General features: G+C 33.9%; 2 long non-coding RNA genes across 3 annotated transcripts; both read right to left on the bottom strand.

The window, feature by feature from the left end:
• Nucleotides 1-1,621: 1,621 nt before the first annotated feature.
• LOC109070970 lies at nucleotides 1,622-4,890 on the bottom strand. 2 transcript variants are annotated; one of them, XR_006157346.1, is made up of 3 exons: nucleotides 4,445-4,890; nucleotides 4,287-4,374; nucleotides 1,622-2,303 (listed from the first exon to the last, which is right to left on the bottom strand). It is a non-coding gene; the product is annotated as an uncharacterized LOC109070970 (long non-coding RNA). The 2 variants fall into 2 exon arrangements; XR_006157347.1 differs by lacking the exon at nucleotides 1,622-2,303 and adding an exon at nucleotides 3,223-3,272.
• Nucleotides 4,891-7,237: 2,347 nt separating this feature from the next.
• LOC109063488 lies at nucleotides 7,238-8,035 on the bottom strand. Its single transcript, XR_006157317.1, has 3 exons — nucleotides 7,957-8,035; nucleotides 7,744-7,852; nucleotides 7,238-7,373 (listed from the first exon to the last, which is right to left on the bottom strand). It is a non-coding gene; the product is annotated as an uncharacterized LOC109063488 (long non-coding RNA).
• Between the last annotated feature and the right edge of the window lie 17,319 nt (nucleotides 8,036-25,354).

Raw genomic sequence — 25,354 nt, 5'->3', positions numbered from 1 at the left:
TATATCATACAGTATAATATATCGTATATAAACAGCCTTTATATTACATATATTATTTCAGGAAGTGGGTCCCTAACAAGTTGTCATTTTCCATTATACTTTGCATTTAAAAACTTTTAAAACCCCTTTGTATTAAACTCACCATTAATCATTGCAGGAATTTGGTAGAAGCGACCTACCTACTATACTGTACTATAAATATAGTGCTATACATAGTATACTCAGTGTTTCACACCACAGTCTCATAGTCCACCACGGTTTCATAGTGAACCTGAAATATTTTTACACTTCTCATAATAACATAAAAATAATCTTGGAAAAGCACCAGTCAAACTAAATCAAGACGATACAGCTTAGTGCACTTATCAAAAGGCTGAAATTTAATTAAATAACTATGTTGGTTGCATGTTTGAGAGTGATTGTGAGAATCCTGTTGGAAACACTGTATACTGCATTCACATTCTCAACAATTCAGCTTAATAAAGACAGAAAATTACTACAAAACACATTAGCTATTAATGTCATTTAACATTGTGATGTTCTTAAAAAATGTATGCTAGCACCATCAACAGTGACTCCATTACATTTTTAATGATCTCAGGTGTATCTAGTTATGCAGTCTAGTTTTGATTATGTCTTGTTTTTAAACAACTGATTTCAAATGTCACAGCCCAGCAGCAAGTGAGCATTCTGGGACCATGTGAAGGTCACAGCAGGTCACGGCAGAGTCATACAGTGTTACTTTCTGCAAAGTTTGAAAGCAGCACAGAGACTTTATTAGCATATTTTTCTTTAACTCAGGTTTTCTGAAAATGCCCACCTCAGGCAGGTAGCATCTCTAGAGTCTTAGCGATTTAGAGAAGAAGGATCAAATATTGTGCTGCATGAAGCAGAGGAACATACGCAGGCTCATATTTAAAATATTATACAATGCTAATATGTTCTGATGTAAAACAATCTTAATGTGATTAACTGACCACCCATCAACCTTCAATGGATTCAGTATACGTCAAACACACACGCTGCCCATGTACCGCGGTTCTCACGTGAACTTCAACACCACTGCAAGCTGGGGGGGAGGATTTAAAATTCATGAGCAGTGATTTTAATGTTTTCTTTGCTGCAGGCAAGTAAAAGAAACAATTAGCGTAGCACTGGCGCTAAGGTCCAGCAAAATCAATAGTCCCTGATAGTATTGTAAGCCTCCCTTACGAAAATTAACCATGGGTTTACTATAGTAAAACTGTAGTTAACTATGACTGTAGTAACCGTGGTATTTTGGTGCGAACCATGGTTTTTAAAAACCATGGTTTTGATACCATGGTTTTACTTCAGTTGTATTGTAGTAATAATATAGTAAAACTGTAGTTTTCCATGACTGTAGTAACTGGTATTTTTAAAAACCATGGTTATGATTCCATGGTTCTACTACAGTTATATTGTAGTAATACTACAGTAAAACCATAGTTACCATGGTCTTTGGAGCAAACCATGGTTTTTAAAACCACGGATCATGTACCATAAATTGGTTACAGTGTAGCCATATGGTTTTACTAAATTATCTTGAATTACATTTAAGTCATTTTAGTTACAACAAACATCTACAAAATAACAACAGAAAGAAGTTCCCATGATACAGACTTTATTACAGAAATTACATAATCTGAAAGAAAATATAAACTTGCATTTGTTCTTAGGTGACATAAAACAATAAACTACAAAGTTGTACAAAATTATTGGTGATAAAGTGGTGCTGTGCAATGGTTCAGTTGCTCATTTACAAATAAAAAAATAGCAATTTGTTCTACTGTAATAATGATTTATATACAAAAATAAAATTGTACAAATAAACATGACTAAGAGCACCTTTAAATACACAGCTACCTCCTCTAAAATGTCTATAACCTGTAAACACGTGCCCAAGCATACGTTTGCAATTTATACTGTATATTAACAGGATTACAACACAATTACTTCATTACTTAAAAACACAACTAAAAGTTTATTTTCTTTTAAATGGAAAATTCTTACATACTACAAAATAAATTCAGAAGAAATGAGCAGTTCTGTAAAAGAATGTTTAAAATTGATATCCACTCACAAGAGATGAAGACATAGAGTCTCCTCATGGGGGATTAATACTCCACACTTGAAATTCAAAGTGAAAAATTTTTGTTCAAAAACATGTGATGCAGCATCCATGCCAGTAGTTGTCAGTATGAAGTCTGTCATATAGGCCAGTAGGTTACAGTCCAGCTTTGGTTTGGTTCTGTCTTGACCTTCAGCCCAAATGGACGCAGGAGCTAAAATAAGAAGAATAAACACCACATTAACACACAGCTTGCTGGAATACTCAACTGTACTATCGAGTAGCCATGTAACAATGTCCAAGTGCAGTAATGTCCATTCAGCAAGTGTTTTCATAAATAACCCATAAATTATTAGGGCTCCAAAAGCCAAGCAGAAAGAATGTACATTATATGATCAGCTGAGTGTATTCTCCTTTACTTATACTCTTGAAATGTTAAACAAAACAAAAAGTACTAGTCTCATATATACATAATTTCACAAATGAGAAAATGGGTTGGAATGAAGGACAAAAGAGATGGAGAAAGTATTGGTTTGAGTAGAGACATCTAACCAACAAAGGGATAGATCTCTAGACACTCAATTCAATCTTAAATGCATAAATAATAAGGAATTGAGAAATACCCAGATAGATAATCAAGAAAGGGTTTTTATTCACCCAGAGCTATTGTATTGTTTCAACCTGGAAAACAGTACATGAGTCATGTGGACCTATTTTATGGTTATTTTTTTATTCCTTTTACAGTTTAAAAAAAGATTGGCTCTGTTATATTTCACTACATGGTAAGAACAAATCAGAACATTCTTCCAAAGTTCACGTTTTGTGTTCCACGGAGTCATAAAGGTCTGAAAAAACGTGCGAGTAGATGATGACAGATATATATATATATATATTTTTTTTTTTTGGTAAGTTAATTATCCCTTTAATGTTTATCATATTTAATTTGGGGAGACAAACATTCACTGGTTTGTAAATGTACTTGCCAATAGAACTCACTTTCTTCCAGTCCAAGAATTCTTTTTTTCATATTGATATAGACAGGTCTTTTTGGCAGACTGGGGACCAAAAAAAAAATTGAGATATACAGTACATACCATATAATCATTATATGTTTATTGATGGCATTCACTACGACTTTACTATTTACCTAGCAAACAGCTGATGGTTTCACACTCTCTCTTGTCTGTATTAAAGAAGATGATAATTAGAAATTAAATTTTTGCCAGTCACAAGTTGTCCAAAATCATTAAATGTAATGCTTAAAGGGTTATTTTACGCAAAAATGAAAATTCTATCAGTAATTACTCACACTCATGTTGTTACAACCCCATCAGACTTTCGTTCATCTTCTGAACACAAATTAAGATATTTTTGATGAAATTTGATAGCTGCCTCACTCCTTCATAGGCTTCTAGGTAATTTCATCCTGCTGGCCCAGAAAAGTTAGTAAAGACATCGTAAAAAGGTCCAAGTGACTACAGTGGCTCAACTAGAAGTTTATCAAGCAATGAGAATACTTTTTGAGCACAAAAAATAAAAATATATAAATAACGACTTTATTCAACTATTAATTTTCTTCAGTGTGGGCCTCTGATGTGAGTTCATGAGAGCGCCACGACGCATACGTGAGAACTGAGAAGATGACGCATGCAGATGGGTCTGGATGTAGTGTTTAACATGGTTCTAAAGTGTGCATTTCCTGGATGTCCGAATCGTGAGAAACCAACAAGAAAACGTAAAAGTGCCTTACCAATGCCGCAAAATTAATGGCTTACATTTCACTTTCCCATCAAATGATCGTGAGTTTCATCTTCTCAGTTCTCGCGCATGCGTTTTGGATTTCATCAAAAATATCTTAATTTGTGTTCCGAAGATGAACGAAAGTCTTACGGGGTTGGAACAACATGAGGGTGAGTAATTACTGACAGAATTTTCGGGTGAACTAACCCTATAAGATCTGTGCATGGGAGACAATTCTGTGTGGATGTCAAAATATATTAACAATACAAAACAATTTTAGATTCAAATTCAATTTCTATTGTTTATAGATCTGCCAGGTTCTCACACCAGCCAATCACAGTGCACTCCCTCTCCCAAATACTGATTACTCAGACCTGCACCTCATCATCACACTCATCACCTCCATCATAAATACACACACCTTACCCCAGCTCATTGTCCGGTCTCATTACCTTACCTCATCCGGCAATCTCCCAGCTTTGTCCTTGTTCCTTCTCCATTGTATCTGTCTTGTCACCCATCGTATCATCCATCAGTCCTCTCACCTGTAAGTGAAAACATTCCATTCACCTCCAGAATCTAGTTCTCCAATTTATCATTGTGCATCTCACTTACCTGCTTTTTTCTGTACCGCTCACTGTTGTCAATAAACTTCCTGTTAACTTCCATCTTCCTTTCCTGAGTCTGCTTCCAAAACAAAGTTCTGTGAATGTGAGATGCATTACACACAGAAGGAAATGGTGGGTAACATAATCTCCAAACGACGCATTTTCACATTTCCAGGCACCGGCTTCAACCACCACGAGAACTTGTTTTTCTCGAGCCATTTTTCCACACCTGTCAAATGTAGTAACATTTTCAGTGAGATGAGATTAAACGTGACTTCAGAAGAAAAGCATATCAACATTGCGATTTGGCTTAGTGCAGATCGTCTCACTATATATGTCACCAAGTGTGACATGGGATCATAGTCAAATACTTAGATGTTATAGATGTTTATCCATATTTTATTTGGGAAGTAAAACTAAAACTAGTTGACAAAAGTATTTTTTTTTTTTTTTTTTTACTTTTTTTTTTTACTTATTTAATATTATTTTGAATTAGTTTGAATCTTTTTTTAAGGTATTTTTTTTTTTTTTTTCATGGGGGTATAGTTGGCTGGAAAAAAGATTTTTAAAAAATAAAACAATTGATTATGTATCATATATATTCATTAATGTTATTTTAAGGTAATAGTTAGAATTTATATTTGAACCAGCAGCCACAAGTTGAAAAGACAGTTTGAAGATGAAAATGTGATTGAAAACTTACCTGACACTTTTTTTAATTTTGGTCCAGAAAAGTTTGGTTTTATTTTTTTATTTGGATGTGTATTCCTACTGTATTTTAGTCTTGTCACGTTATTTAATAATTTCTGATTCATATAATTTGTCAGATACAAACCAATAAAATAAAAGAGGAAAATGAACCCAAATTGACTAATAAACCTATAAGGGCATACAGTACAAGATTTGGCAGTTGTATTATTATTACCTTTTCCCATCTGATTGAACACATTTAACAAATGTCTTTTACTGGGGTCCAAAGTAATAACATTTAATGAAATAAATTTGTTAATTGTGTTACAATGTATTTTAAAATAGATTTATAGAAAAGTCAGAAATTGTATCCATCATCCTTCCTTTACTCCTCATCCAGAATTTGGTAAGATCTGTAAATACACAACACAACAATACATCAGCATAAAGCAGAGGTCACAAAACTATTTTTTTTCTCAGGTTAATGCATTTACATACTGCACGAAATTGTAGTAAGAGACAAAAAACGAAAAAGTCGACCTTACTCCGGCGTGCATTATTGGTTTATTAAGCATAATTGGATGTTTTTAAAAGAAAACTGACAAAAAAACTAGGTGTTAGTTTTATGGCTGGACGATATAACGATATATATAACATTGATATGAGTGATCACCGGGATTTAGACCTAACTATATTGTATTTATATAAAGCATTCACAGGCAAATTTTGCTTTATATCTTGGAAAAATCTGACATTGAGATATGTTTTTTTCTTCTACACATATTTGCGATTTGAAATTAGACCCTCGTCTTCCATTGCTCATCCAAACAGCTAGAACCAGCTCAAACTCAAATCATAGGAAGGCAAATATTCTATCAATTTATTTTGTTAAATTGTTGATGTTTTAAAATTGCTTTTTTTGAATAGCTTTTTTTGATTGTTTTGTTTGTTTTTTTTTGTTTGTTTTTTGTTGTTAATATTTGCTGGTTGAAACTTCTTTAAAGTGTACTCTAAAAATCAATTAAAAACTATTATGAGAGATATTTAGTGACAATTAACACAACTGTACACAATATAATGAATACAAAATAATGTATGAAGTATCATACCAAAAATGGCATTGACATGCTTCTTATTCAAGCAAGGTTTCACACTCTCTGATGCACCTCCCTTTAATCCAGTTAAGGAGTGTGTTGACAGCTCCTCCATTGTGAACATCACCCCAAGCAGATCACACACAAGTTTTGAAGGTCTCTGATGGTTGCATCGCATAAGCTGTATTTTGTTAACTGTAACGCCATCAGCAATGGTCACTTAAAACATAATAAAATAATAGTAGAACATCCAAAATGGCATTTTTAAAAAATGGTAACACTTTACAATAAGGTTTCATTAGTTAATATTAGTTAACTACTTTTGTTAACATGAACTAAAATTTAATAATACTTTTTGCACCAGCACAAAAGTTAGGCAGGGCTCCAAACTGCGACTAAAACAGTCGCATTTGCGACCATAAATATTAATTTGCGAGTGACGTTTTTGCTGAGGTCGACACTGGCGTCTACCCGCTGAAAGCTCCTCAGGATTAAACGCTAAAAAAGTTTTCTCAGGCGGATGATTTGATTAATTCTAGCAGCGCCCCGTCTGTGATAAAACGAACTCGGGCCGAAGGTTAATACACACAACTTCACCGAGTGTGGACCTGCCGCGTGTACAACAGCTTTCAGCCGAGATCGGCCCAGAGAGAAAAAGCCGTCTGTCAGCCAGAAGTGTTTTGTAGAGTCGGCGCGGCTCTGGCCCATTATCTTCTCACCGATGCCGAGACTGAACCAAATCAGATGTATCCACTCTGGGACCACGCTTGACGTAACGCCGATACAATACAAAATTTTTACGTATACAGCTAAATGTGTCTCTGTTCAAGGCCTAAGTTAAGTGTTTTTTTGTTTTTTGTTTTTTTTTATCGAGTACCTGCCCACGTTTTTAGTTAATAAAAGATTAAATTTATGTCAAAATATTTAAATCCTTATGACAAAATAGTAAGAAATTTACCCAGCTTTTACAATTTTATTTTATCAACCAATTGTGCTTAAAAACAACACCTAAACTTACATCATCCTCAAGGGGGTCCACCTGGTTGTCTTGCGATGAGTGTGGATGTGCAAGTATGGCTGGTTTTTGATGCTTTGAAGGGGCACTTCTTTCTTCTAAGCCCCCTTTCAGCGCACACACCATGCTCTTCAACTCTGAAACAGTGATTCATAAATTGTGCTTTATTACATGACATATAGCTTATAACACACTCTTACACATTTATTTTTTAGCATTGTTGGGAGGAATACCATTCATACAATTTTGCGGTTTCATCAACCAGATGCATTTACACCAGTTTTGTCTGGAATGTGGCCCAGACCCCCTCCTGAAGTGGTTTGAGTGATCGGATTTAAATCTGCCTTGAATGCGTTACGGAGAGCATTTACACCTGATCTTTTCATGATCGAATAGATTAAACGCATGAAGAGGCCAGATGTAAAAAGAGCCCCTATAAATCTCTATCAATTATAACAATGCACTATCTTTACATAGACTACAAAGAAGGCCTGAAATGTTGTTTACCATTTATGGTGTCCAAGTGAAGAACTACTCTTCTGTTGTCTTCTTCCAGCTGCTTTATTTTTTCTTTCAAGGCACAGCAATTTGTGCATTCCTGTACAGCTGTACTGCCCTATACACATATAATATTGGTAGTACAAACTGTTGCAATGTATGTACCCATTTACAGCTAACAATATCTATAATCATGCACTAAATCATGATGCATTCACTTACAATTAACTGCTCCTTGCGCTTTTCCAGCAGTTTTGATAAGAGACTAGGCCTCTTTTCAGGTAAAAGTGTAGAAGATCACAGTATATAATTTTTCTTAGCAGAGTTACAATATTACAGGTTAAATTATATAAATTTAATTGGATACTATTTTAAACACATGCTACATACCTTTTTCTTAATTATGTCCTTCTCCGCAGGCTCTTCATCATCAGAAGAGATGCAAAGAGACTTTCTCTTCCTTTTTCCACGACCACAGTCCTCTTCGCTTTCATAGCCCTTTATAAGCTGATCTCTTAATTTGATCAGACTGTGCTTATCAGCTGTTTGGAAAATAAATTTTGTGCAAAATTACATTTAAACCTCTACTAAAAGCGGTTTAATTTTTTTAAGCATTTGACAGTAGAGCAGAATCTGTGTGGGCTTGATAAAACTGCTAGAATTGATACAACTGTTTTTTCTTATTACAGTTTGAAGACTTTTTATTTGCAATCTTTTATATTTTCATTACAGTACAGTTATTTTTGGGCCTTAAACACAGTTTGTTTGATTAAATAAAAACACCAAAAAAAGTAAAATATTTTTTATTTGAATTTATCCACTTTTCACGCTATTAGATATATTTATCGTGCCTGTGTGACGTCACTCGCTTAGTTTAGGTCCATTTTTGACACCTCAGGGCGAAAGTTTTATTTTTATTTTGCTAAAGCACCGTTTTTTTTACGCAGATAAAAACATACCTACAGTATGAAATTATGTAACGTTACTTACACTCTTAGTTGTATGACAAAAAAATGAAAATGTGAGTGAATAACGTCGACCGTCCTGAAATGTTAGCAACGACTAACTTATTAGTTGGGAACAGTGACAGCGAGCAAAATAAACATTTTAACAGGATTTTCACTGAGGTCCAAAAACTTAACTTACCTGACATTTTAAGAATTTTCGCAGGGTAGAGCTGATACTGGCCCTTTTTGTCAGGCCATCTCACCTTTATCACGGTATCTTTTTTCCAATGTTGTGGGTTCAATTTGTCCCTAGACACTCCGCAGCCACTCAGGTTTACCCACTTGAGGTCCCCTACAGCAAACGAGTCCTCTTCAAAAATTAAAAAAAGGCAGTGGAAATTCGGCACATCCATTTTCCCACAAATTAATCTGAATAAAGGCTAAGCTTAAGCAAGCTGGAACTGGAACCACAATTTAAACTGTACTGTAACCGTCCGTTTACTTCTGAGCTGACGCACGCGACGTCTTGCGACACGAGTACGCATACACGCCAGTAAGTGGTATGTATACGTATTTCGCGCCCTTTTCGTTTTGAACTGTGAGCCCGGTACTGGCTGCTATCAAGCTCTTGTCTACTGATAAAATCTTTTATTTCAAAACGTCTATTTACGGGTAACGTTACTCATCACTTAGTTTTATTTTACTTTTTTTTTAAATCGGAACTTTGCCGTGGAACAAGGTCTTGTCGACATAAAATCAGTAAGCTATCAGAATCCAACCAGTACGGGCGTGGACGACATGAAGGTGAGTAATATGTTAGTCTTTTTTCCGTTTAGCAGCGATACGTCTGTGCCTAATATTTCTTTACATATTTGTTTAGAAAATGTTAAACAGTTGTTGAATCAAATCAACCTGAAAATGGCGCAGCGAGGCCCATACAAGGAGTATCTTTTGGACGTGGAGGCCGAAATGCCTGCAACTACCAAAAGGCACAGGTTGCAGGTAAATAATTCATGTAGAGAGGCATTAGGTTACATTTATATCCACGGAAATCATCAGTTGTTAAAATACAATGTGTATTGTTTATGAATCAATAAAAATGTTTTGTGGGTGATTTCATGTGCTATATTTTTGAGTCAGCAAAAAAATCTAAATTGATCATATCATTTTTTTAATGTTACTGTAAACAATTTATCTGTTTGTTTATTTTTGTGAAACTATTTTCAATATGAAAATAGTTTTCACAATCCAATCAAACAGCCAATTTATGTATGTAATGAGTGGAGCTTGTAAAGTCTCCCAAAACCCTGTCCATAAACTTAATTAAGCTTCACCCAGTAACTGTTATGTCCAGAGAGAGGCAGCTGGACATCAAGCACCACATGAAGTGCAACTTCAGTTTCATGCTAACTTAAGCTTTTAATTTTTTTTTCATCAGTGCATAAGTATCAGTTGTCTTGTTTTACAATGTGATGGTGGACAAACACTTATCCATTTATATCTTAAAACATTTAGGCAAAAGATGCCCAAACAATACATGGCGACATATGTTCTGAAATGGAATCTCAGGTTTGTGTGATTTCATTTATGTAAGAAGTTACTAAACTAAAAAAGTTTTTGATTTTAGTAAAATTTACTTTTAAGGCAAATAAACAGAAACACCTGTTAATCGTTAGTTATAATGTACATTTTAAAGAGTCAAGTATGTGGTCTTTGAATCATTTTTCCAAGCAATGGCATGATAGATAAATACTTCTGTAATACAATATTTTTTAGGAACCAGCCAATTCAGAAAATTTTGAGGTATTTCCAGAAACTGAACATGAGGTCAGTATTAAATGTTATTTGATTTAAGTGTCACAGGGTATTTTTGTCTAAAATAAAAGGTCCTAAAATCTCAGCCAAATAATAACTAATGTGAATAAATTTGTAATGTGATGTGTAGCAATACACAGATTCAGCAGAGATTGAAGATGTGGATGAATATCCAGAAGCTGAACCAGAGGTAAGCTAAAATAGTTATATATTACACTTTAGTTTATTATAATGTTTGATTAGGATTCAAGCTAATCTCTGCAGGACATACAGCAACAATTGGTATTTCTATCTGATTTTAGAAACTATTTTAGAAAGTCTGACTGATAAAACGTTTGCTTTTGCAATTCCATATTATTTCATACTTGTGGTACAGGCATTGCACACTTCACTTTTATTTTCGTCTCACGTTTTCTGCGTGTTATTGACTTATTGACTTCTGTGTTGTGTTTTACAGGAAAGCAATAATTATTTTGACCATGAGAGGACTAACAGTTCAGATGAGGAATCTGAGGTGTGTAGAATGAAGTGTTTACCCAGAAATTAAATATCTATTATTCAACCTCATATTGTTCATTTTTATCATCAATGGAACACAAAAGGATATTACAAAAAGATTATTAAGTTTACAAGAGCTTGCTCTATTTAATTAATTTAGTTAGTTATTCAGATTAATGCTTCTTTCTGTCATATGATTGAAGCTACAGTGACATTGAGCTGTCAAGTATGAGTTCCAAAAATTAAATGATAGTTTTCCATTTGACATTAAAAATTTTTGTTGCTGGCCAACATCTCAGGAAATTATAAAGTTTACGTGATTTTTGACAAACTGAAAAAATAATCTCATTTTGATGTTAATTTTGCACTGTAATCTTTTGGGCTAAGTGTAGTATATGCTATATATTAATAACAAAACAGTTATGTCAAATGAAAAAAAAGGTTTATTACAGTTTGTTTTCCCACACTGTTCAAAATAACAAGTCATGGAATTGGGGTAGAATAAAATGTTAAACCATAGTTTGCCACACATTTTCATTTACAAAGAAATATTAAAATAATGAGGAAAAAACCCTACTGTGTGATGCTAGAATATGTGAATTGAAATCTGCAGCTTGGAGGCTCTTTTAGGAAGTAAAAAGCATATGGGTTTGGAATGAAATCAGAGTGAAAAGATGGTGATAGAATCTTTTGTCAAAACATAAAAAAGAAATTCGAATTGCAACTCAAAATAATAAAACACGTTTCACACCACAAGCGCGAGCAGCCCATATTTTTTTCCATCGTGCATGTTAACTAATGAATGCATTCACACGAGCAGCAGGAGCAGCGCTTGAGCGTCAAGCAGGAGCGTCGCGTAAACAGCAGTGAAGCGAGGGTTTCGGCGCCGAGTCTATTTTTGCTGCGCTGCTCACGCTCAAAGTGAAAGCACAATTTATGATGGACAAAATAAATATGATTTCACACAAAAATGTGCCCAAAATGCACAGAATAAGTATGTCTAGTGTGTTTTAACAAGAACTGGAGAATGTCAGAAAAGAAAATGAAGAATCAAATATATTTATAGAAGATTTACCCATTAAAACTTGTTTAATTATTCTGTTTGGGTGAAAGTATGGTGTGTGTGTGTGTATAATATATATAAAATATATATATATATATATACACATACACACACATACCATACTTTCACCCAAACAGAATATACACATATAAATATATATATATACACACACACAAAAACTGGAGTGAACAAGTCAGAAAATATGAAATATACATTAATCTTATAATTTATTTAACACTGTCACTACCCAAATTAAACCCAGTTTTTATCTGCGGAGTTTGCCATCTTGTAAACATATCGAAGTGACTGAAATGACAAGATCGGAGTGGTTTTCTTGGTTGTTTTTGTTGTTTACTATTTACATGGGAATGTTGTACACCTCCCAATCTTAACAAACTTTCAAAACTATCAAGTTTATAAATGTCCAGCTTCTAAAAACAAATTTCTAGTTGTCTTTGTAAAAAAAAAAAAATGCTGGCTTATATGTAGCTTTGGAGTCGCAGCTGTGACACTGTACAAATGCTTCCAGTGTGAATACCCTTCCGCAGCTGCAGCTGCAGTGACAATGTAGTTATGCTGACGTGAAGCTGACGCGCCGTTCACGCTTGCGGTGTGAAACGGCCGTGAGCGTAAATACAATTCTGTAGCAGTTAAAAATAAAAAATGCAATGTTTTGTTTTTTTCTATTGTAGGAAGTGGATGACCCACAAAATGCTGAGTGGAGCAGTGATGTAAATTCTCAGACTGCACCTAAGGTTTGTTTGAATTTGAAATTAGTAAAGTGTTTATTTTGTAGTCATTATATATACAGTAATACTTTTTTTTTTTTAATACCCATGTCCCAAATTCTGATTTGCAACCATCCAGTTTGACGATGATGCAATGATGAAACTATATCACTCTGAACTGAATTAGAAATGGCTCAGGAGACTTTAGATTATCAATAATAGTGGATGACCCACAAAATGCTGAGTGGAGCAGTGATGTAAATTCTCAGACTGCACCTAAGTGTTTGTTTGAATTTGAAATTAGTAAAGTGTTTATTTTGTAGTCATTAGCTAGTAAGTGTTGGATCATTCTGTGTCAACTCAACCAGAGGGGTCCCTGGCAAAAAACTGTGAAAACTCACACTTATTTAAAAATAAAAATCACATTAAATTACAATCGTAACAGTGGTTGCAGAGGAGCATTCATTAGCTATTTCCACTCCCTAATTTACATTTTCACTCGTTTTGATTTGAATTAATATTAAGACATTATGAATGATAATAAAGTTAATTTGATCTACAGCTCAACTCAAGCTCATTGCTTTATCTTCAGCCCCCCAGTGCTACCAAATACTGTCTTTGGATCTGAGTGGCTCTGGTAGGGCTGGGCGATATATCTGACGATATGATCATGCGCATCTAGTCAGTAAATCTGGTGATGGTGATTTAGCGGTAATCAGGGAACCAGATTTACTGACTAGATGCGCATGATCATATCGTCAGATATATCGCCCAGCCCTAGGCTCTGGTGCTGCTGCCCTCAAATGTTAGTCTGGAGCCTGTGAACTTAAAATAAAACTGCACATTGTAATGTCTGTAAAAGGCATTGGTTGGTAATACAGTAAAAATGGGGGCAAATGTGTGAAAAACTGCGTTGCAGGTTGATTTAAGGTGTGCCTCTAAATTTTCTGCTTGTGCTCCTAAAAATGTTCAGTAAGGGGCTACAGTGCTCCTAGTAAAAAAAAAAGTTAGTCTGGAGCCCTGGATAGTATTGAAGAAAAATGTATATTATCAATATATTTTGAATATAACCTTCATAATTAATTTGATTTGCTGTTGCAAAATATGTACATTGGTGTGATAAATGCGGAACCAGTTTGGTAATTGCTTCCGGCCGGTGCAAAATTGCCATTATGCTGGGTTTTTGGAAAGCGGCTGACTGACAGGAATAAAAGCAGAAAAATGGGAAAGTGCAAATTCCAGAAGAAGTGGCTGGAAGGTGAACAGTTTGATTGCAGCCCAATCGTTGGGCAACACGGAGAAGGATTTTCCTGCGTTTGTAAAAGGGTATTTAAGCTGGGAACAATGGAAATTAACACTGTAAAATCACATGCAATCTGACAACCAGAAATCAGGGGTAAAAGACAGACTGCAATTAACTATGTCTATTTATTTTGGCGTGGCCAACAAAGCTTCAACAACTTCTATAACTATGACGACAGCTGCTGCTGTAGTCACTACAAGTGTAGATACCGTAGGAAAATCGAGCAACATTTGAGCAGCATTTGGCTATTGATAATCTAAAGTCTCCTGAGCCATTTCTAATTCAGTTCAGAGTGATATAGTTTCATCATTGCATCATCGTCAAACTGGATGGTTGCAAATCAGAATTTGGGACATGGGTATTAAAAAAAAAAAAAGTATTGTGTATATATGTGTGTGTGTGTATATATATATAAAATCTGTGGTTAGTCATGGGTCATGTATGGCATTAAGAATGTTAAAAATAGCATTAAAAAGCATTAAATTAGATTTGAAGATACCTGCAGAAACCCTGAAAATAGGTGGAACTAACGTTCGCGCGAAAGTCCCTGTTAACAGTGACAATGATGGAGATAACTAAACATTCAAACGACTGGTTACACTTTAGCCCTGTGATATTAATCAAATTTTATTTTCGATTTCGGCTTCCTAGGATTATAATAAGAAGATATTTGAGGTAAAACTATTAAAAACTAGCCGCATTCAGGCTAGTGCATCTTCCTTCCCTTCACATCACAGTGATCGCACGCTGTCATTTCTCCCTAAACCCAAACTTAACGTCAGAATCAGCACAATCGGTGATTGTTGTAAAATGCAGTCTCTGCTGTTGCTAAATTGCAGGACGTGTTTGATAATAAAAAGAGCTATTAAAAGCATAATCTGTGCAAGAGACGTTACCCCGTTCCCAAGGCGGTGCACACTCGGAAACGGACCGCAACTAAGCAAACTGTATTTTGGGTTTCGTGTGCGCGTCTAAACAATCAAATACACACAAAATATAAACACAGTTTATGTCTTAAATGGTAGTTAATAGTTGGGAGAAAATGTGAATTATTAGATCTGCATTCCGTCTTAAAGTGGTAGCATCTAACAAACCTGCTGATGATTGAGCCATTAATGTGAATCAAACAACTAAAGGCAAAGAGAAAATCACTCACAGCTCTTGAATGAATAACTTTAGCTTTAATAAGCATTAATCTATCTATAATAAACTATGAAGTGTTATTTTACATTTGATAACTTGGTAACACTTTACAATAAGGTTCATTAGTTAAGATTAATTAACTACATTATTTATCGTGTACTGATGATGAACTGCACTTATACAGCATTTATTAATCTTTGTTAATGTTAATTTCAACATTGACTAATACTAATAATTTATTAAATATTAACTTTATTAAAATCTTGTTAACGTTAGTTAATGCACTGTGAACTAACATGAACTAACAATGAACAGCTGTATTTCTATTAACTAACATTAAATATTAACAAATACAGTAACAAATGTTATGTGTTATATGTCATGGTCATGATTAGTTCATATTAGTTAATGTATTAACTAATGTTTAATAAATGAACCTTATTTTGAAGTGTTACCGATAACTTTATTAATTTCTTTTGTAGGTCATATTACTTAACTGAACAGTATGTAGACCTTCCTTAAATTAAAGCACTGTTTATTTAATTTCTATCTTTGTTTTATTGTATATTTATTTTATTTTTATGTTTTTGTTATTTGCTTATTGTGTCTTATCTTATGTAGTCTATATACAACACAAAAAATGCCAAACAATGTTAAAACATTACTGTTTCTTTTGCTGTAGATATTTATTTTCAAAATATAAAGCCATGTTAATGTTCTTAATTATTTCTTTAAATAAAATAACAAAAAGAACCGATAAGAATACTGTTAAACTGGGGAAGTTTCTCAAATTTGGTTGATTTGACATGAAATGACCCTATTGCAGTTTAAGTTCTTTTTGTGAGGTTGTTCCATCCAAAATCATGAAAGTTTGCACACATGGCTTAAAACAATTTAATCATGATAATGCTTAACTTTTTTTTTTTAGGATCCCTTGCACTTGGATGATGGAGATGAACCTATATATCCAGGAAGTGATGTCACAAAGCAGCAGAGACTATTTTAATGATTCTCACATTTGTCCTGCGTCATAAAATAAGTGGAGAGGGTCTGAAAGATTTCCTGTCACTACTGCACATCTTGTTTCCAAGTATTCTGCCAGCCACAAAATACCTATTTGATAAGTACTTTCTATCCATTACAAATCAATTTGAAATTCACTTTTATTGTGAGTCGTGCAAAGGATACATTTGTAAGGAAGTAACAGTACTCACCAAATGTCCTCATTGTGATCTTCCTTTTGACGTTGCCTCTAACCTTAAAAGTGGATCATTCATGATCTATTTGCCATTGTCTTCCTCATTGAAAGATGTCCTTGAAAGTCTGAAAAAGAACTCCCAACAGCTAATAAACAAAGCTGAATGGGAATGGGATGACACAATACGTGACATTTTTGATGGTGACGTCATGAGAGAGCACATTCAGAACAAAACAACTGGCCCGTGGGATTTGACTTTACTGTGGAATTGTGATGGAATCCCCGTATTTGAATCATCTCAGTGTTCCCTCTGGCCAATACAAGTAACTATCAATGAGCTGCCACCAGCTATGAGAAAAGAACATATCCTGCTGTCATCACTATGGTTTGGCAAGTCAAAGCCAGTCATTGAGACCTTTTTAAAGCCATTTGTTGAAGAGATGGAAGTTTTAAAAGAGACTGGACTACAGTGGATTGATGGTGATGAGATTCGCTCTAGTAGAGTCTTTGCAGTTGTAAGTGCTTGTGATGCTGTTGCAAGACCAATGCTGAAAGACAGCACACAGTTTAATGGCAAGTATGGATGTGACTGGTGTCTTCACCCCGGTGAGCGTGTAGAAAAGGGAAATGGCTTTGTGAACACCTACCCTTATGATGATTCCCCTGTAGAAAAAAGGCAACCCCAACAATGGGAAGAGGATGCAGTCAAGGCCTCACAAGAAGGCTCTCCTGTGAGGGGAGTAAAAGGAATATCCCCACTTCTGTTTCTGCCATTTTTTAACATCATAACTGGTTTCGTCCCAGAGTACATGCATGCTGTCCTATTAGGTGTTGTTCGTCAGTTTATGACCCTGTGGTTTGACAGCTCATATCACTGCAAGCCATGGTATATTGGAACAAGAAAACAAGTCATTAGTAGTCGGTTGCTGTCACTTAAGCCCCCCAAGGAAGTCACACGTACTCCTTCTTCATTGGACAAGATAAGATTTTGGAAAGCTTCGGAATTTAAGAATTGGCTGCTTTACTACTCTTTTGCTGTTCTTCAAGGTGTCTTGCCCTCACAGTATCTAAACCACTGGTTGCTTTTGGTTTATGCTATGCATGTGCTCCTTATGAATAACATCTCACGGCAAGCTATACAAAAGGCTGATCTTGCTTTACATAAATTTGTGATACAAGTTGCACCGTTATATGGCAGAGAACACATCAGCTTTAATGTTCATCAGCTAACACATTTAGCTGATACTGTCAAGTTATGGGGTCCATTGTGGTGTATATCAGCATTTGCATTTGAAAGTAATAATCATAATCTCATGCTGTATTTTCATGGTACCCAGTGTGTTCCTGAACAGATCTGCCGCACATTTCTCCTTTGGCGTTACATCTTTAGACAGACAATAACAGAGCAAAATAGTCTTGTTTTCCGTTACTGCAGGAGACTTACGGGAATGAGACAGGTAAAAAAACTGCTCATTTTAAACAATCTACATCTCTTTGGCACTCCAAAATTTCAACCACTGTCACCAAGCCAACTTGCTGCTATTAACCGAACATTTCACATTATCGTACTTCATCCATTACAGTTTTTCAAAAGATTTTTACATGATGGCATTTTGTACACTTCTGATACGTACACAAAAATGCGAAAGCGCATTAATTCTACCGCGATGCTTCAGGATGGAAGCTTTTTGCGTATTCAGCATTTAGTTTTGCTGAGGGGTCATTGTGACTGTGGATTTAGTGATTGTTCCTGCGCGTTGGTTCCTTTAATTCTGGGTCGTCCTCTCAAAAAAAATATAAAAGTGCCATTCACAGACAGACAGTTAAACTTTAGTATTGATTTTGTGACCGAGGTAACGGAGAGTCTCGAAACAATTGCGGTTCCGGTTTCATCACTAAAAAAAAAATGTGTTTTCATCAAGATTAGGGAAAAGCAGTATGTGATCCCAATTGTAAACACAATCGAAACAGACTAAAAGCTTAGTTTAGTGTTGTTACAAGCATCTGAACAGATAGGTAGCTTTACCCACTTGTGTTATTAGATCAAATATCTATATCTAAATATCTATACGCTACATTGTACACCATACAATTAAGTTTTATTCAACAGACTAGTTCTATGAGTTAAACACTCTTGTGTCAGGAGAAAATGTGTCTTTTTTAAACATTGTAAACTACACAATCTGTTTACACAATGATTCATAACTATTGTACTCCATGATTAAACACACAAGTAGTCCTATATAGTAATGTTAAAAGACAATAAGATGTCTATGTTATAAGTAGATGGAAGTTTTAAAAGAGACTGGACTACAGTGGATTGATGGTGATGAGATTCGCACTAGTAGAGTTTATGCAGTTGTAAGTGCTTGTGATGCTAAAAGACAATACACAGTTTAATGGCAAGTATGGATGTGACTGATGTCCTTCATTGTTAAAAGAAAATCAGATGTCAGTGTACTAGCTGGATGAACATGTATGAATGTTAAACATTGTAAACCATACAAGTATTTATTTATTTATTTATTTATTTATTTATTTAACAGACCAGTCCAGCAGTTCAACACTCTTGTCATGAGAAAATTTAATGCACGTGTACAACAGAAATGTGTGTGTGTTTTAAACATTGTAAACTACAATTATCTGTTTACACAATGATTTGTTACTGTACTGTTATTAAACACTAGTAGTCCTATATACTAGTGGTAAAAGACAATTAGATGCGCATGTTAAAAGATGTATGGAAATGTGTATGTGCTTTTTAAATATTTTCTTGGCTTTATATGTCTGGATTATATAAAGATATGTTGAAATGGCGCTTAAATTTGGATGTTGGTATAGTGTTGAAAGACTGTCATAAACCAAAAGTAATAAAGAGATTAAATAAAATGGTCATACAATTTTTTTGTCTTATTAATGACATGCTGCAAGATGATTTAGAAATATTTTCAGGGAAGTTTAAACATCAATGTGTATAATTTTTTTTTAGTTCATTCATGATTGTTCATTTTAAAACATCAATCTTATATTGCTGCGTTTTCGTCTTATCTAAAAAGATGCCTTTCAGATATTGTTGGCTCTTATTTATTTTTGTTACCCCTAGATTCCATATCTTTCCTGTTAATTTAGTAATTTTATGAAAACTTATTTACTTTTATGAAGACTTAGATTAAATTCAAAACTCACAATTTGCAATTGATAATTTTATTTGCCATGTTTACATTCAAATATAAAACATGTAAAGTGCTGAGAATTCAGTAGGCTAAAAAATTTATATTTAATGATAAATAGTTATGACATTTTGGGTGTATGAAAAATAATTAATAGATGACCAGACAAACTCATTAGTAGACCTGTCACAATATATACTTTTACACAATATATATATGTGTATGATATATATATATATATATATATATATATATATATATATATTTATATATATATATATATGTGTGTATGTATATTATTTTTTTTTTTTTTTTTTTTATATATATATATATGTATGTATGTATGTATATTTATGATTTTTAATGTCTTCATTTATTTTATCAAAAATACAGTGAAAAGTAATTTTGCATTGCTACAGTTTAAATATTTTTTTTAACTTAATAAAATGTAACTTATTCAAAGCTGTTTTATAAATGTTATTTGTTGTAACAACTTACAGAAAAACACATTTGCCAAATTTTATGATTGTTTCATTTTCACAAACTATTATAATAAGATTAATTATGATTATTCTATTAAGAGTAAGAAATAGCTAAATCCTGAGTAAATATATACTGTAGTAAAAGCATTCTTCATTTTGTAGTTGGTTCTGCTGCAAATGCTGTGGTAAAACCATGGTTCATCATGGTTACTGTAAAAACCATGGTTCATTTTGTAGTTACTATGGTTTTACTACTAAAACCATAGTTACTATTAAAACCATTACAAAAAAAACCATGGTTATTACAAAATGAACCATAGTTTAACTATGGTTTTTGCAGTAAAACCATAGTAACTACAAAAAAACCATAGTAACTACAAAAAAACCATGGTTACTACAAAATAAACCATAGTTTAACTATGGTTTTTGCAGTAAAACCATAGTTACTACAAAAAAACCATGGTTAAACCATAGTTACTACAAAAAAACCATGGTTAATTTTCGTAAGGGCTATTGACCAAATCCTGCGGTTCACCCCGACCCTGCGCTGCAACAGACACCCTTACAGGGGATTAAGCATTTCTGCCTGTGCGAATGGAGAAGGGGAGCTGTGCATAGTTAAACAGCCTTCAGGAACCATAGCAATCAGAGAGCGGCTAGCTGAGGTACACTGACACTGAGCATTGACTTGATGTGAGAGCGTTTCAGGAGATGAAGGCCCCTCAAGGGTATACTGGAGTATAATATACTGTGCTGAGAAAAAAAAAAAAAAAAAACAGCGAGACAATAATTATATAGACTAACTATATGAAAATAATGCCAACAGAAAACATGAATGTATGCTGTATAAACGGCCATAAAGTCTCTGGGTTGTATGCAAAATGATTTGTAAATGAAGCAAACAATATATTGATTACAAAAGCCACTTTTTGTCTAGTCAATGATATATTATTTGGCAATATGTTGGAATTAATTTGTCTTACAATGTTTGGACATAATGCAAATATTGGTATACGTGTTTAAATTGATTAATTAATCAGCATCATACCATCAGTTTAGTTTGAGGTCAGTATTTTTATTTTATTTTATTTGAAAAGAAATGAATACTTTTATTCAGCAAGAATGTGTACAATTAATTGTTACAGAAGATTAAAATTTCAATAAATGCTGTTGTTTTTAAACTATTTATTTAAGAATCCTGGGGATCACTGTTTCAACAAAATTATTAAGCAGCAAAACTGTTTTCAACATTGATAGTGATATCAAATGTTTCATATCAGCATATTAGAATGATTTCTGAAGGACCATGTGACACTGAAGACTGGAGCAAAGGCTGCTGAAAATTCAACTTTGCCTTCATAGGAATAAATTACATTTTATTATAATGGAATACAGGTATTGTAAATGTTACTGTTTTTACTGTATTATTTGATTGAATAAATGGGGCCTTGGTGAGACTTCTTTAGTAGTAATGAATTGACAGCCCAAATAAACAGTATACTTTTAATAACAATATATTATAAATTACATTTTTATAATTGTATGTTATAAAAACAACATATTATATTAACAAATAAATTCTAAACTAAAAAAATAATCATTTTATTCTTCTCCTTTTCATAAAATTTTCTTGTATGTGAAAAGATATACATGTAGTCAACTCACTGGGCCTGAGAAACAGTGAAAGTTAACACTCATCCCACCACAAGTTCAATCACACACACAAAACGATGCTCTCGCACACAAATTCTTGAAACAAGTTGCAAGATGCTGCAGTTTCAGACACCTTTGAGACTTATTGATACTTTGTAGAGTTCTAGAGGGCGTACAGAATGCGGCAGATGGACTCATGCCAGAGGATCTGGCTCTGTGGGCGGCAGCATCCAGTCAATGGCTCGGTGTGAGCTTTGAAAAAAAAAAAACCTGGTGTGCTCTCAGAGGTCCTGTAGCCTGGGTCTAAACAGATGTTCTGGAGACAGAACGAGAGAGCAGGCGAACAGGTGTCACACCCACCTGAATGTGTTCAACACACTGACCCTGACGCCCACTCCTGTAAAACACTTTACCCCACCTCACAAAAACACGGATTTGCACGCAAAAACACAAGTACATGAAAGCATTGCTCCAAACTAGTAAACTGTCTCACTGCTTTCTGAGATAACTGACATGAAAGGCTGAAATTAACTGATTTAGAAGCTCTGCATGACACACAAACAGTGTGCTGCACTGAAACCTGATGTTAGCATGTTGCTAAGCTAACCCACAACAAATGAAAATCGCATTCTGGAGACTGACACGGAAGAGAAGAATCATTAAATAAAGTAATTATTTATTGTTTTCTTCATGCACAAAAAGTATTTTCTTAGCTTCATAACATTACGGTTGAACCACTGATGTCTCATAAACTATTTTAAAGTCTTACTACCTTTCTGGGCCTTGAACGTGGGAGTTCAGTTGCTGTCTATGCAGGGTCAGAAAGCTCGCGGATAATTTAATGTGAGGTACAGATGAATGTTTAAGTCATTAAATTCAAGTTCAAGTAAACTCTTCTCTCAGCTGCTGCGGCTGTCTGTCATCCTCCATTCAGCATTCAAACTGTGTGTCGTGTTCTGTTACTACAGTCAAAACAATGAAACTCTCTCCAAGAGCGCATAAGAACTGAGATTTAAAACTGTTAAAAGAAAAGGCTCAATAAACTATCGCAAAGATTTAATAAACTTAAAGAGCATCATTCAGCGCACGGGATGCGCATAAGCGATTTGTGCTGCTCTGTATTGGAGCTTTTCGTATTATAATACTTTTGCGCAATGAAAGATTATTTATAGCATTTCTTGTTCTGTTCTACGATAGGACAGAACAAGAAAGGCTATTAATAATCTAATGTATAGCACAGTAATGGAAGCAGAACATATGATAAATAGGACTCCTTTCATATGTTGCTGCCTTCATTACTGTGCTATACATTTAAAAGAAATGTCTTTTAATGTTATTGTTTATATTTATACATAAATACATTTACTTGTTTTCATGAATGTATTTTACAACAATACAAAGTGCAATGTGTAACATTTTACCAGATTTAGTCCTAAACTTATTAACTTTTATTTGTTTCCCACTTTAATGTTATTTCACTAAATGTTTAGATTTGATAACATTGTGCACTCATGATTTTTTTTAGAATAACTTTTACTGCTAAATTATCCACTAACCTAGTTTATAAAAGTATTTTTGTCATAGATTATTATTATATATTTTTTCACTTGTTATTTTTCATTAAAATTAAGTTGTATATATTTAGTAGATTGTGTTTAACACACAAAAGAGTGTGTTTAAGGTAAAAAAGGGTGAGTTTGGGGTTTCTACACTGATTAAAAAAAAAACTGTGCTGGTATTGGATCGGAAGGCCGATACTAATAATTTTCTGGATCGGATCGGAAAAAAATCTGAAAAACCTCCCTGGCAGTTCGTCATAATGAAGTCTGATCCCTGACAGGTACTCTTAAGCAAAAATAAGCTTGAAGAATAATGCACAAAATTTTATGATAGATGGATTTGTTTAAGGGCCTCCTCAAATAGATCTTTGTTGTTATGCAGGTTATATTATGACTGTCTTCATTTGCCAGCACAAGAAAGGGGATGTTTCCTAGCTTAAGGGTCACTAAACTTGGTGCATTTGCATCATTTATCATCATTCCTTGCATATATTTGACAGAGTATTATATATATATATATATATATATATATATATATATATATATATATATATATATATTATATATATAATATATATATATATATATATATATATATATAATTTTATTATTATTTTATTATATTAAATTTTTTATTTATTAGAGGTGCCTAAGTTGTTTACTGCAAACCACCAAAAATCTAACTGTATTGCCTTAAACTAAAAGTACCATTATATTCAAAAATACTAATTGTAAAATTAAAGATTTTAAACAAATAAACTTATATTCTCTAAAATATTCTATATTTTACAGTTAATGTGTGCAAACCAACCAGATAAATGATATGTGTTCTGTAGCAAAGAAAAACTGGACTAGAGCACACAATGATGGATCGGACTGATAAACAAAGCACCTTTTTTAATTAAAGATTAATTAAAGATGCCGTAATGGCACAATTTAACCCCCACTTATGTCCCCCTGTGCTTGTTTGGACTGCGACGTCTTAGACAGAACTTGACATCAGATGCCATTTTTGCTAGCTACACTTACACAAAGCCATCAGACAATATAAATGTATGCAAACTGCCAATTTAGATTTGTCTAGTGCTCTTTCGCTGTGATTTCAGAGAAAAAACCCATGAGGCTTGCGTCTGAGCATCACAAGACTCACTCAGTGCCCTCAACACACCAGGCAGACACACTAGATGCCCGTGAGTGCAATACATTATGAATGCAGCTGCAACGCATCTCAACAAAGACATAATCTATTATGTAAATGGGCATTCTGTATGTCTGAGTTAAGTGGCTGTGAGCGTGACAGCTCTGTCGTGGTAGGCCCATTTTATTGTTGACTCATGGCAGTCACATAAACTACCATCTTATTCAGTTTATTACAGTTTTTTTTCTGTGTTATTGTCAAAGGATTTATTAGATGCATGTTTGGTTTTCACTTGCATTTATATACAGATATAATAAGTATAATAAATAAGAATTAAAATATGATTTTTCTCTGCTCATTTGAAATAAAGCATTCAATCTCTATGTAGATAGACAACATTCGATACATAACTCCCTCACAATGCATTACGTGAATTATGTGTGTGTGATTAGATAGATAGACAGATAGACAGATGGATAGATAGACAGATGGATGGATAGATAGATAGATAGATAGATAGATAGATAGATAGATAGATAGATAGATAGATAGATAGATAGATAGATAGATAGATAGATAGATAGATAGATAGATAGATAGATAGATAGATAGATAGATAGATAGATAGATAGGTTTACATATACTGTAGAAGTATTAAAGGTATCAGGCCTTTTTTGTTCTAAATGTCAAAAAAAGGGTGCAAATTGTCATGCAAAATTTAATTGCAATTGTTTTTTGGTTCCAAAAACCCACTTTCCTAGCCTTACAGGTAGATTTTTGAGGAAAAAAATATTACAGAAGCGTAGAATAAGACCATTTACAACAAGCAAAAATGATTACTGTGCAGCTTTCCCAGCAAACAGTTGAACCACTATGCCTGCTGGGAATACGAGAGCTTGAAAGTCACCCCACAAAACAAGATC

Source organism: Cyprinus carpio, chromosome B19, assembly GCF_018340385.1.
Source record: "Cyprinus carpio isolate SPL01 chromosome B19, ASM1834038v1, whole genome shotgun sequence".
Lineage (NCBI taxonomy): Eukaryota > Metazoa > Chordata > Actinopteri > Cypriniformes > Cyprinidae > Cyprinus > Cyprinus carpio.
The sequence above is the reverse complement of the archived record's forward strand: the minus strand, read 5'-3'. Positions and strand labels throughout refer to the sequence as shown.